The 14,100-nt window shown below is 36.1% G+C and overlaps 1 long non-coding RNA gene across 1 annotated transcript; it reads right to left on the bottom strand.

Annotated features, from left to right (window-relative positions):
• Positions 1-577: 577 nt before the first annotated feature.
• LOC121492675 lies at positions 578-13,894 on the bottom strand. The gene is made up of 3 exons (XR_005988266.1): positions 13,828-13,894; positions 7,711-7,812; positions 578-759 (listed from the first exon to the last, which is right to left on the bottom strand). It is a non-coding gene; the product is annotated as an uncharacterized LOC121492675 (long non-coding RNA).
• Between the last annotated feature and the right edge of the window lie 206 nt (positions 13,895-14,100).

Here is a 14,100-nt window from a genome sequence, read left to right as displayed (position 1 = left end):
TTCAGACATGACATCTCTATGTATGACCCTTAAAAAAGGCAGCTGCCACCAAAGGCTCTGCCTGACTGATCTCTGAACAGAACCGAGATCCTTCACTGCTTGAACATCATAAACAGTAAGTGCTGAGAGCTGACTCAGACCAGACAGAGGCCTTACTTATCTCAACTGTGCGCCCATGAGCAGTGTTTGGTTCGTTAACTTCCTACCCCCTGTGTATCTTGTTTGTTGTGTGATTTGTCTTGTGTTATGCTCTGTGTGCCAGGTAAGAAGCCAAGTTAATCATGTGGTGAAATGTCATTGAGTTTGGAACCATGAACCTGCTTTGTAATTATGTTAACCTTGCTTTATGACTGAATAAAGCTGATGTTGTGGAAAGACAGAACTTGTGTGTGCCTTCATATCGTGCCCATGACAGGTCTATGAAATGAGTGAAAATGACTGAAAATTTCATTTTTTACAATCTTACTCCTGCCTTTTGAATTAGTTGTTAAACACTATACTGAGCTGGAAAGAAATGAGACTAGTAGAAAGAAACGTAGATATGCACATATTTTAAACACCTGTTTATTTTAAAAATTTACAACTGTATGATACGGCCTGATAGCTGAAGATCATACTTGTACCAGAATTGATTTCAGGAGTGAAAGGTAGAGCAAAGACATAGGTAAAAGACAGCTTTCTGGTGAAGGCCCCAGCTCCAACTATTGAAGATTTCCAACGTCTTCGGCAGTAAAAAGGATGGTCTTTCGAGGAAAGTACCTAGAACCGAACCAGAGGTACATGATTGAGAAAAGCTTTCTTGGGAAATTCTCACGTACAATAATGGGTCATATTATGGCAACAATACAGTGTATACTTATAGAGCAGAGTAAATTTGGAGCTGATGCCTGCGATGAAGAATTGCAGAATAGGTATCAGTGGAGCAGATTATCTGTTTTAGGGGTCCTTGGACATTGGGAAAGAGGAGAGAGTGGCCAGGAAACAACAACAACAGTGATGAGCAAGGGACATATTTCATCATATCACTAAAAGGGAAGAGCTGGGCTCTACGTATGGGGAATATAGACTGTACCAAAGAATGACATCTTGGAGTTCAGTGCATCATATCTAGGGCTGAGCTGAGTATTGGAGGCTCATGTCAGCATATACTACCTGTCTCTTGGTTCTGTGGCTTTTAAGACTCCTTAGTGAGAGGCACTATTGCTTTCGAAACAAATTATTTTAAGTTGGAAACTCAAATCATATCTTTCCCTTTCTTTGATGAACATCTGACTATTTCCAAAGAGGTTACATTTGAGAGTTTATGAGGTAAAAGAAAAAGAAAGCGAAAAGCAGCTTTTTACCTAGAAGAGACATATAAGTAAGTTTTTGGAATCAGAAATACAGCCCTAATGTAGGTAATGTCATTCTTTCAGTAATCATTTTCCAGCATTTCCTATGTGCCAATTACATGGTAGATATTAGAGCTATAAAGATGGATAGGACATGTTTCTGCCCATTAGAAATTTACATCCTAGTGGAGGATAGAGACAAATAAGCAAAAAATGACAACACAGTGTTCCATTTTCTGATGGATTTGTTGGAGGTACTCTAAGAGGGGAGGTATACCTAACCCACATCAGAAACAAGGGGAAAGGGTCAGAAAATTCTTCCAAAATGGTGGCTGAGCTAAATTTAACTATCAATATATGTGGTCATGACTTTGTATACAGGGCTATCTGTTGAGTTAAAACTGTTGAGTTGATATAAATAAATATATCAGTGGCATTTAAAGATGAGTTAGTATTGGACCTTAAGTGCAAACTAGGAAAATTTGATTTGAAAGAAATGGGAGATCAATTAAGTTTTTTAAGCTGGGAGCAACAATATGGCAGAAATGCCTCTGAAGCTTTCAGTCAGTAGGGTGATCTGGTGAAAGGGGATTGGAGGAAGGAGTTAAGCAATGTCAACCACTTACATGTGAAGCAGCAGAGACGAGAATCTAGGATGGTAGTTGTGGGGAAAGCACAAATTGTCAGCATGTGTTTGGATTTTGAATTAATTTCAAAGGTTTTTCTCCTCAAAAATGGGCATTTGGTTGAAATTGGAGGAGAGATGAAAGCCATAGATGAATCAATAAGAGCACCCAACTGATAACTGGTTGGAAGACTGTGAAAGTCTCTGGAGATGTAAATATAGGATTTGAAAAAGACATGGAAACAGATGAAATGGGGAAGGTAAAAGTTGCTTCCCAGATGTCAGTATCAGTGTCCACTTACATGCCCATTTATTCCTTTCACAGGGCTGCTGATGTTGCTTTCAGCATGATGAAAATGTTCGGAAAGAAAATGGGAACGACTATGTTTGTGAAAAGACTTGCACCAACTAATGTGAGTGTGGCCAGCAGAAATTTGTGAGTTGAAATAAAGTTTAATATACCTAGTAACTGGACTATTATTTTAATACCAAATGATCGTTTGAAAAACTGTGTCATGTGGCACTTGGAATGGTCCTAATATGAGAAATAAGCCCACTCAAAATAATTTATCATGATAAATCTCATGGAGAAATAGAGGAAGAACATACTTAATGAGCACTTGTGGTATTCCAGACATGGTACTAGGGTCTTTATTAGAACAAAATTTTTCTCACATTAGTATGTGTACATATTGCATTTTATCATTTTAGTTGAAAAGTTTGACGGAATGGCATTAGTTCCTCCTAAGAAAGTCATAGCATAAACAATTTTGAAAAGTAGTTTGGATACAAAAAGTAAATGGTTAGGTCCAATTAAATATGTCCAGGAAAGTGTTTGTGAATGTCATATTCTTGATTACATATACTTTCTACCTCCATTTATTTATAGCTATATTTGTTGGCACCAATGCTTTCGGGTCAGTCCCTATGAGGATGGCAAATTCTGATCTCCCTGTTGGTAGAAGTTACTTTCTGACAGGGCCATTTTCCTTTGGGATGGATTGCATCAAATTCATCACTGCCACTAGAAAATTAACAAAGCAGATATCTTACAGATCTCAATTTGAAATAAACATCTCCAAAACAAAACAAACAAAACAAAACAAAACAAAACAAAACAAAATCTCCATATATGAAGGGTAGCATGCAATTTCACAAATAAAAATGAAAACCAATATTTTCCTTCTTTAAACATTCTAATTTATCTGAGTTATCTTTGTGAGGTAAAAAAAAAGCAAACTGAGTAAAAGCCTCCTTAGAACAAAATAAATTACCCTTTGATATCCAGTGTAGCAACCTCCTATTTGAGAGAAACAGAACTTCACAAAAGCTTAATATATTCAGGATTTGACAAAGTGTGACCCATTTACTGAAGCAGAAAATGCACCACAGGTTTTTCAGGGTTTCTTTTTTTTTTCTTTCAAAAGCAGATAAATCATATTTATCAGTGAAATAAAAGAACTGCTTCTAGACTTATTTAGGAGAAAATTGGGAAAGAAAGGGGGAGAAACAAGAATTTTGACTCAAGAAGATAATCCTCAAATAAAATGTGGTAGGTTTTAAAGATTTCATAGGAATGTCAGAATGGGGAGATATTTAATGAATTTATGTAAAAAGAAACTGGTAGTTACTGTAGATTTCTTCAAGCCCTTTAGATACCATGAGGATATTGAACAACTTATAGAAGACACATGCCATTTTTCATAGGATATTTCTGAGATTTTGTCAGGATTTTATTTTATTTTATGTATGTATTTTTAAGATTTTATTTATTTATTCAAGAGAGACATAGAGAGGCAGAGACATAGGCAGAGGGAGAAGCAGGCTCCCTGTAGGGAGCCTGATGTGGGACTCATTCCTGGAACTTCAGGATCATGCCCTAAGCCAAAGGCAGATACTTAACTGCTGAGCCACTCAGGCGTCCCTTTGTCAGGATTTTAAATATACTGGAAAAAAGATACAAAACCCTTACTCTGACTTATGTATTCTCCTAAATGCTCATTTCATGATAGCACTTTTTACATTTTTCTGCATGTATCAGTTTAATGAATTGTCTTTCGTCTGCATGCACCACTTTAATTGTCAATTCCTTGAAAATGAGGAGCTCTGTCTTATATACCCTCACATGCACGGTGCCTTGTACTGCATTTAACACAAAACAGCTGTATCAACAAATGTTTGTTGATTGTAGGACTAAGGAAATAAAAATGGGAGTCCATGGACATTTCTTCATAAAAAAGTATATATTAACATATAGATTGGGATACTTTTATATTAATCAAGCACTTAAAATAGACAAATATGACCACTGATTATATTTAAATACATTATCCTTCCAAAAAGGATCTTTTATCTTACATAAAAGAAAACTCATTTCATTTATATCACCTAACAATTTTATAAAATACTGAAAAGCATGTAATTGTAATTAATATAACTTTAACAATTCTAAGTGGTGAATGTTATGTTGATAAGCTAGGAGAGTGACTGAGAGATTTTACTTCTCAGCCTTATTTTTAGATTTCTTGGATCATTTAGATTTATTTTTTTAGATTTATATTTTAAGCCAAAGTCAGAAATGGAGCTACAACTGAGGTTTCTAACAATTTGTTTAAATTTTAAATTATACAGAAGGATTAGAAAAGTCTTTTTTAAAAAAAGTCTTTCAAATGCACTTCATTTATTCATTAACAGTTACTCCCAGTGCCCTGATGGAACAGATCAGATGTGGCTAGTATGAGTTGAGTCCATGGTGCTGCAGATGAAATTAAGAAAAAACATAACAAGGGATCCCTGGGTGGCGCAGGGGTTTGGCGCCTGCCTTTGGCCCAGGGCCCGATCCTGGAGACCCGGGATCGAATTCCACATCGGGCTCCCGGTGCATGGAGCCTGCTTCTCCCTCTGCCTGTGTCTCTGCCTCTCTCTCTCTCTCTCTCTCTATGTGACTATTATAAATAAATAAAAATTAAAAAAAAAAAAGAAAAAACATAACAAAAACTAACCAACCAACCAAAAAAAAAAAAAAAAAAAAAAAACCATGGGAAATCACTTTTAGGACCCTTGAAAACCATTTCCAGTCTAAAGCTACAGGGCAGAAATGATCAATAATGGTGGCCATTTAGCTCATTCATTTCTTTTAATGAACATGCTCACAACTCACTAAAAGCATTCTTATAGGACTGGGATGGATTTCAATTCTCTGGTGACTGACAGAAATACAGCCTTTGATAAAACCTGGAGGGAGTAACACTGCTCCCCACCAACCTTCCTCCCCTTCATCTTTACAACTTAGTGCTGTTTCACTCAGAAAAATATGTCATCTTGGTACAGAATGACAAGCAGTTGATCGGCAACTATTAGCCGAATTCTTCCCATGATTCTTAATGCAGTTTATTTTAGGAAAGAATCCCAAAACTGTGAATGCATTTCAAATATGTAAAGTCTAGTAAATGTAGGAATAAAGGCCTCAAGAAAAAATGGGCACTGAGCTGGCTTAATCATTTTATTAATATTCAGTAGGATCGTTTCCATTTCTGTAGTCACTGCCCTAGTTCAAGTAAGCATTAATTTGTATCTAATAAAGTGCCATTAGTACCGAGAATCCTTATAAATTGCTTTTGATAAATGAACAACATCTGGATTATTGCATCAGTCTCTTAACTTGTCTCAACTATTCAAGTTTCTTTCAATTATTACCTATTTTATATCTAACTGTCGGGAAGAAAAAAAGCCCTCTCTTGAATTTCCACCAGTATTTAATTCTCTGCTTATGAAACTTGAGTTTGCTTATTCAAAATTCTTGTGCCTGAGATTAATTTTTTTCCTACTGACTTCCCAAGAACCTCATTTCTTCCTATTCAGTTATTCTCTTATGACTTCACTGCATCCATATTTTTCAAAAAAGTACACTTTAATTTTCTGGTGTCATAATATCAAATGTCTAAGTTTAAGAATTTCTAGAAAAAAAATACTAGCCTGTTGGCAAACAAAGACTGGAAAGTCCCTGTGATTTCAGATGCCCCTTTCTTGGATCTAAGTCAGAGTTGAGTTGGGTAAAGGTGGAAGCAGCTGTGGTGGGGGAAGGGGAAGTGAGGATTTACTGGGCCTCTTTGTTGTTTCCTTTTCTCCCTATTTGTAATATTATATTGTCTGTACATGAGAGGTTTTGATACTCAAAGGATGGTAAATCTTTTCAGAGCAAATGAACAGTATAGTTACTAATCAAGAGTAAGTTTACTAAGTACATATTTTGACCCTTTTGATGGGATTTTTTTGAAGTTCAAGTACTACAGACACATAGCACATGGAACTGAATTGTGTCCTGTCCTCATATTTCATGTTTGCAATGGGGACATGAAGATAAACTTAGATCAAAATCCTCTAAAGGCATGAGAGAAATGATGAGACTTTCAACAGTCTGGTTGTATGGTGTGAACCTTAATGTGGATAGATATTAATTTTAGCAGACAAATTTCTGTGCCAGGACTTGGGGTTTTAATTGAATACTTTTTATCAGCAAGATTAGTTAAATGCCTGGATTCATAGTTTCTATGTCATTAAGGAGTTATTTTTTAGAATAATATTATCTTTGTCTTTATAACTCTGCAACATCAGTTACAACTTTCCACTTCAAGGAATCTCAGAGAATCTGGGCATATCTGCCAATCATCTCTATTTTTATGAAGTGTCAATTCTATTATGAGAAAACAATTTCAACAACAATTTATGACCTCAAATATAGAAGCAAGCTATTAAATTTACTTCTTAACTTCTGTGTTTCCTTCTCTCATCCCATGTTGGGAAATACACCTCCCACAAATACATTCTCCAGTTTCTGCCAAATTGTGTATTTAACACATCCAAACACACCAAACTGAGTCCCACACCTAAAATGGGCTTTCTCATTTGCCCAAGTCATTCTGCCTTGAACTGCCATTTTAACATTTCCAAACAATGCTTTATTCATTTCACTTATGTTTTCCAATGGCATCCCTACAAAATGAAAAACAATCTCTTTATTTTATACAGTCAAGGACCTTCATGATATGATTACTTTTCACTTGCTCAATTTTTCTCTCTTAACCACCTCCTGAACCCTTAGTGCTCCATGTGACTTGGGAACATAATTTATGCTTATCCACTTGGCTTCCCATCTCCAGTTGGCTACTTTCTTACCATCTTCTCCACTCCTGAAATGCTCTTCTCTTCTCAGCCCACTTCAATCACTCACTCTGCCCTCTAGGGACTTTCCTTGATTTCCCCAACCACAAATTCTCTTCATTCACAAAATGCACATAGCACTTTCCATCTAATACAGTGGTTTAAAACTACAGGTGATTTTTCCCTCAGTCTTTAGATATGGGCAATATCTGGAGATACTTTTAGTTGTCCCTAGTGGGAAGGTGCTATTGGTGTCTCCTGGGTAGATGCCAGAAGTCAGGGATGCTGCTAAACATCCCACAATATACAGGACAGTCCCTACCACTAAGAATGAGCTGATCCAAAATGTCAATAGTGCTGCTGTCGCAAACTGTAATTTAATCCAATTTGACAAATCTATTTCAATCCTGCCTTTACTATGTTTAGACATCTGTATTAGGATATAAGCCTCTAGAAGAACGGGACCACACCTGATGCAGAATTTTATTTCCTCAAAAGTCTAGCACAAACTCTGGTATATGTGAGCACTCAAAAATATTCTTAAATCTATGGGTATGGATACCTGGAATAAGCATGCAAGAAGAAAATACTTACCAATCAAGCTACATTAAGTTCGCTAGATACTTTCTTTGAAGCCTTTGAAAATTCAGCTATCATTTGAGGATCTCTTAATGATGAAAATCAATTGGCATTATGCTAGCAAAGAGAGAACATTTGGGTCAGCATATATTTTTGTGATAAGCAAAAACAAAGAGACATATTACAACTTTACTGTATTTTCATAGAAGATGAAAAATGCAGTCTGAGGTATTCAGCGTTAGGATATCTATCCTTAATAATTATCTTCTATTTCTCCTATGGCAGATTTGTTGAGTTATTATTGTTGTATACTATGCCACAAACAATTAATCCTTCCATAAAGTTTTCTTAGTTGCTGAGTAGTATGTGTTGGTTAAATCAGCTCCAATTTGTTTGTATTCCTTTAAGTCGAGCATCTAGTTTTTGGGCAAAATAAAACATTAAATTATCTTGCAAACTTGCTATAAATATTTGAAATGCTATTATAATACACAAAACAGTTTTTTTAAAGCTTGCTTATGAAATGAACTGATGCATTTTGCTTACTAATATAATATCTATGTTTATATCATGTCCAACAGTCTCCAGTATATGGAAAACTGAATGGAGTGGATGGTTCCCTGCTCTAGAGGACATATTCAAACAATTTGCCTGCCATTCAAGATCTTCCCAAATTTGCCCTCTACTTCCCTGTGTCTCTTTCACAAATGTCCTGCTTTAACTAAATCATTTCCTTTATTATCTCTTGAATGTATCTCTTACTTCCTTCACCTCTAAAGTTTGTTCTTTTCTTTTTCCTCAAGTTTTTCAATCATAGGGTTTAGTTTCTCTTTTTAGTTCTCTTATGCCTCTTGAATTGCTTGCCATTCTAAACCATCCTGTCACATGTCAGCTTACCTAAAAAGAGTCCCTTTATCTTTTAAATCATGCCTCTGCCTGATTTAAACATAGGATCTTATACAACTTAATTAATAACTTCTACTGACATTTTGTTGTCATTATATTTGTGCATTATTATTTTTCTTTTTCTTTCAGATTGTAAAGTCCTAGCAGTAGGGACCTTGATTTACAGACATGTTTGAATCATTCTCAGCACCAGTATACTGTCCTGTACATAGTCATTGTTCATTATACGGTAATTGAACAGATGTTGAATGAATTAAAGTTTTTCTTTAGAAGTAGAAAATAGTGTGGCAACCTGGCTATAAAATATGAAATGAAATTTGTTTTTCCAACAAATAAATATCAAGAATAAATGAAGGGAGGACTGGTATGGACATAATAATAAAAAATGATGTGTGAATCTTGTTTGAATTTTGATTTGAACAAATAACTTATAAAGGAACATCTTTGTCATAATTGGAGAAATGTGTATATAGAATGGGTAATGGATGATATTAAGTATCAGAAGTGCATTCATTGTGTTAGAAAGTTTTTAAAAGTTAGAAATGCATACTGAATTATTTACAAACAACATGTTTGATATTTTATTTAAAATATTCCAATAAAAAGTACTAGGTATAATAAAAAAACGTGGCAACAATTGTCAAAGTACTGATGATTATTGAGGCAGAGTGAAGGCTACATAGTGTTCATTAAACTATATCACTCTAGTTCAGTGTAAGTTTAAGTATTTCCACTGAAAGTTCATATAGATTTATAAAGTGCTATAGGAGAATCACCTTTTAGTCAATCTTATGGTAGGAGAGTAATCTCTCAGTCGTTTTACATATTTACTCTAGGGGACTCCAGTGACTTGGATAAAATATCATTATACGATGTTTAACCCAACACTTGGGAACCAATTCAACATGTGAAAACATTGCATTAGTTGCACAATGTCCTGCTCCTTTGCATGCTACAGAAAACTACTGGGTGCGTAGTGAGTCAGTCTGGCTCTTTACTTTTCTCTAAGGATCCCTCTTCTATTATTCATAACTGTCTGTCTTGAAGGAGGTTAATGTTAACTTAATAGCCAGCCACTAACCCCAAATGACTTACTCTCTTGTCCCGAGAATGACCACCAGCCCTGTAAGAAGCAAAGAATAATTTTTTATCTTTGCTAGTTGAACTGGATCCACTCATCCTTAATGTCATGGAAGAGAAATGTTATAAGGAAAACTTTTCTTTAATAGACACATCAGGGATCAGGTAAGTTGATACAGAGGCTGTGGTCATTACCAAGTAGTAAATGCTAAAGAAAGATGGCAAAGACAGAACACAGATGAATTTGTAATTTGAATACTAGACTTAGTTTTGTCAAGTCTTTCTCTCATACTCATTCTTGTCTTCTCATCTTTGTCGCCACTTTCCCAGACAAGCTCCTATTTACATCTCCTTCAGGTGATGGTCCAAAGCCACTAACCTTGGTTGTCTCCAAAAGCATGCCCCAAATCACCCCCAAAAGCATAAAATCTAAGTTATAGTCTTGAGCTTGATAAAGAAACACAACTTTCAAAGAAGTCCTTTACCCTCCCTGCTTTCAATTACCCTCATGCCCTTCTTTCTATTGACAGCAGTGCACTTCCATTCCCCTGTGGGTTACTTCAACATTTTTCCTAGTTGTCTTTTTGCTTACTTTTTTACTCTTCAACACACACTCTCAGACGCTTCCAGATTAGGCTTCTTAAAATATGGCACTTACCATACCAATCCCATGTTCAAAAGCTTGCAGTGGCTTACCATTGCCTATTATGTAAAAATCCACTTTTGTTCACTCAGAATTCCAGGCCTCACAAATCTGCCTGAAGTTTACATTCTAAGTGTGACTTTTTTTTAAAGCATTTGAAACTATGAATCCACAGAACTAATTGTACTTCTCTGAAAATACTCTGCACTTTTGGGTCTCCATTCTTTGCCTTATGAATGTTCTAATTACTTAAAGCCTCTCTTTCCATAGATTTCTACATGAGACCATCCAATTTTTCTTTTGTCATCCTGTAGCACTAAAGTCTTTCCTGTCCCTGTCAGAATCCGCATCTTTCCCCCCAAGGTTCTACAGCTCTTCATGTGTATCTTTCATGCACTATTTCCCCTCACTGATATTATAATCTGGTATGAGCTTCATTTCTCCAGTCATCAACCTTTGCCAATACAACTTACTCATTTCACCTTTGTATCCCTAGTCTCTGGCATAATGGTCTGTGCTTAGGATATGTTTAGTAAATAGTGGTTAAAGGGCTGGTCAAAGGAATACTAAAAATTCTATGCAAAGATAGAGATCAAAATAAAGCAGGGTTTTCCAATTGTTTAAACATTATGGTGCTTAAATTCTAATTATCAAATAAATCAAATAAATCACCGTTTATTTGAGGCTATCCCAGGCATTAGGCTAAGTGAAGCTTTGCATTGTCACATTTAATCCTCTCAGTTTAATAGCTCTTTAAATGAGAAAATTGAGACTTGGAGAGATCAGGTGACTTATCTGTACATGTCTATCTGATTCAAAACCAGGTCTGCTTACAGTGAAACCTAGTCACGTTTCTATATTATAATGTCTGGAAAGCCCTAGGGTTTAGCAGATATAACTCAAAGGACACCTCAAGAGATTAAAAAAAAAGACTCAAACTGAAAATAATTCCCTTTATGCATCCTTTACCTCTATAATAGAAGCTTTTGTTTTGTTTTATTTGCAGTGAATTTTTTAAAAAATATTTTATTTATTTATTCATGAGAGACACAGGCAGAGGGAGAGAGAGAGAGAGACAGAGACAGAGACACAGGCAGAGGGAGAGCCTGATGTGGGACTTGATCCCAGGACGCCAGGATCATGCTCTGAGCCAAAGGCAGACACTCAACCGCTGAGCCACCCAGGGATCCCAATGTTTTTGTTTTTTATTTTTATCTGCAAGGTGGGACACTCACTTTCTTATTTTCATCATTCCTTTAATACCTATTGCCTTATATACCCAATAATTTCATATATTTAATTTGTTTGAAGGCATTTAAATATATAACCCCTTACATAATGTAAAAAGTTGCATTTGCTTCCCCAAAGCAGGCATGTTATCAGCCTATGTGTCTACTTAAACAATACTATCATATTCTAACATATATGTTCTAATCTACTTTTGTAATTGTTCTCAGAACCAATTTATAAGTTTTACAAGAAAATCAATTTCATTACTTGATAGTCTCAATTTCAAATTGCTCCAAATAGTTTTGATTATTTCCAGAAATTCTTCAATTCTGAAAGGATGAGACCAGTGTGCACATACTTAAGATGTAGGTTTTTTTAAAAAGATTTTTTAAGTTTATTCATTTGAGAGAGACAGAAGGAGAACATGAGTGGGGGTGGGGGTGGTGAGGGGCAGAAGGAGAGGGAGAAGCAGACTCCTGCTGAGCAGGGAGCCTGACTCAGGGCTCAATCCCAGGACCCTGGGAGGGATCATGATCTGAGTCAAAGGCAGATGCTTGACGGACTGAGCCACCCAGCACCCCTTAAGATGTAGTTCTTTAAAGCCAACTCCCAAAAGGAATTTTAAAATTTAATTGGATGATGTGTGGCTCCCCATGATGACCACTTAAAAGAGAGCTCATCTGAATGTGTAAATTCTGGTGTGTGTGTGTGTGTGTGTGTGTGTGTGTGTGTTCTGATCTGTATATATTTAGATACACACACACATATATATACTTCACATTTCCAACTCCTTTGATAATGGATCACCCTTATTTTCTTTATATAACTTCTGATAACACCCCAATTTCCCATGTAAATAGAACTGTGTTATTTAGGCTAATGATTATGATGATGGCAGCATCTCTCATAGTTCTTTTAATAAACACACATTTGTGTGTGTGTGTGCTTTGAACAGTTTCTTGTGTTTTCATTCAGGTTAACATCTACAAATTGCATGGTTAAGGAAAGTTATTTAAAATCTCTGAGCCTCAATTTCCGTATTTGTAAAACAGAGGTAGCATTACACCTATTCATAAGGTTGCTGAGAGGATTCACTGAGTCAGTCCCTGCAAAGTGGCTGGAACCATGTTCAGTTGCTGAATACTGGCATGATCTTGTCAATTCCCTAGGCCCACAAGACAGCACTGATATTTCTAATAGTGGCGATCTTTCCTTTTGGTAGTTTCCAGTTATAGGAATGTTATAAAAATAAGCACACAGTGCTATAAATAGAGATACGTTTTTTTCTAAAATGAGCACTAAATAAACTCAGAACACCATGTGTATTACCATAGTCTGTGTTTAGGGGTACCAGGTGCATCAGTTCGTTGAGGTTCCTACTCTTGTTTTCAGTTCAGGTCATGATATCAGGGTCTTGATCGTGGGATGGCCCTATGTGGGGCTTCACACTCAGAGGGTAGAGAAGTCTACTTGAAATTATTTCCCTCCCTCTCCCTCTGCTTGCACATACACATGCTCTCTCTCAAATAAATAAACCTTAAAAAAAATTGGCTGCAAAATTAATTTTAAAAAAACAAACAAACTGGGGCACCCGGTGGCTCAGTGCATTAAGCATCTGCCTTTGGCTGGGGTCATGATCCCAGGGTCCTGCGATCCAGCCATGTTGGGCTCCCTGCTCAGCAGGGAGTCTACTTCTCCCTCTCCCTTTGCCTGCTATTCCACCCACTTGTGCTCTAGCATACTCTCTTTCTCTCTCTCTCACATAAATAAAATCTTTAAAATAAACAAACCAATCCAATAGTTTGTGTTTAGAGAACCCTTCTAGATTTAAAAAAAGTAGGCAGGGCCAAAAAAAAATACAGTATGTGTCTGTACCCCAGAGGACAACTACTTTTTCGCTTCTGTGTTGCTTTTCATGGGTTAAAAAAAATACAGGGTCACCTAGGTGGCTCCGTGGTTGAATGTCTGCCTTTGACTCAGGTCATGATCCCGGGGTCCTGCGATGGAGTGCCAGGAGCCTGTTTCTCCCTCTGCCTGTGTCTCTGCCTCTCTCTCTGTGTCTCTCATGAATAAATAAATAAAATCTTAAAAAAAAACCCACACACAACTCATCATTTCTGGAGGACCATTTATTATATAATAAAAAAAATTATATGGGCATTATTCATAGTATACAAATGTAAAGCACTTGGGAATTGTAGGAAGATGGTTTAATACATATTATTGATCTATCTAGTATTAAGAAGATCATTATTCTGGTTTCTTGAACTTACAAAGTTGTGAAGAATATGGTCTTTGTATTTGGCTTTTGTGTATGTTCAGAAGAGTCCGTGAGGCTTCTTGGCAACCATAACACCATCTTCACCTTCTAAAAAAATACATTTCATCACCTATGCAATCAGAAAGATTTATTAGGTATTTAGACTCTTTTGTATCTAACTTTTATCAGGAAGAGACAAGTAGAAAATGAGTATATATGGTATGTATTCAAATGCACAATTCTATCATCTTTAGAACCTCTACTGTTATAGATCTAAGGATAAAAT

Source organism: Vulpes lagopus, chromosome 1, assembly GCF_018345385.1.
Source record: "Vulpes lagopus strain Blue_001 chromosome 1, ASM1834538v1, whole genome shotgun sequence".
NCBI lineage: Eukaryota > Metazoa > Chordata > Mammalia > Carnivora > Canidae > Vulpes > Vulpes lagopus.
The sequence above is the reverse complement of the archived record's forward strand: the minus strand, read 5'-3'. Positions and strand labels throughout refer to the sequence as shown.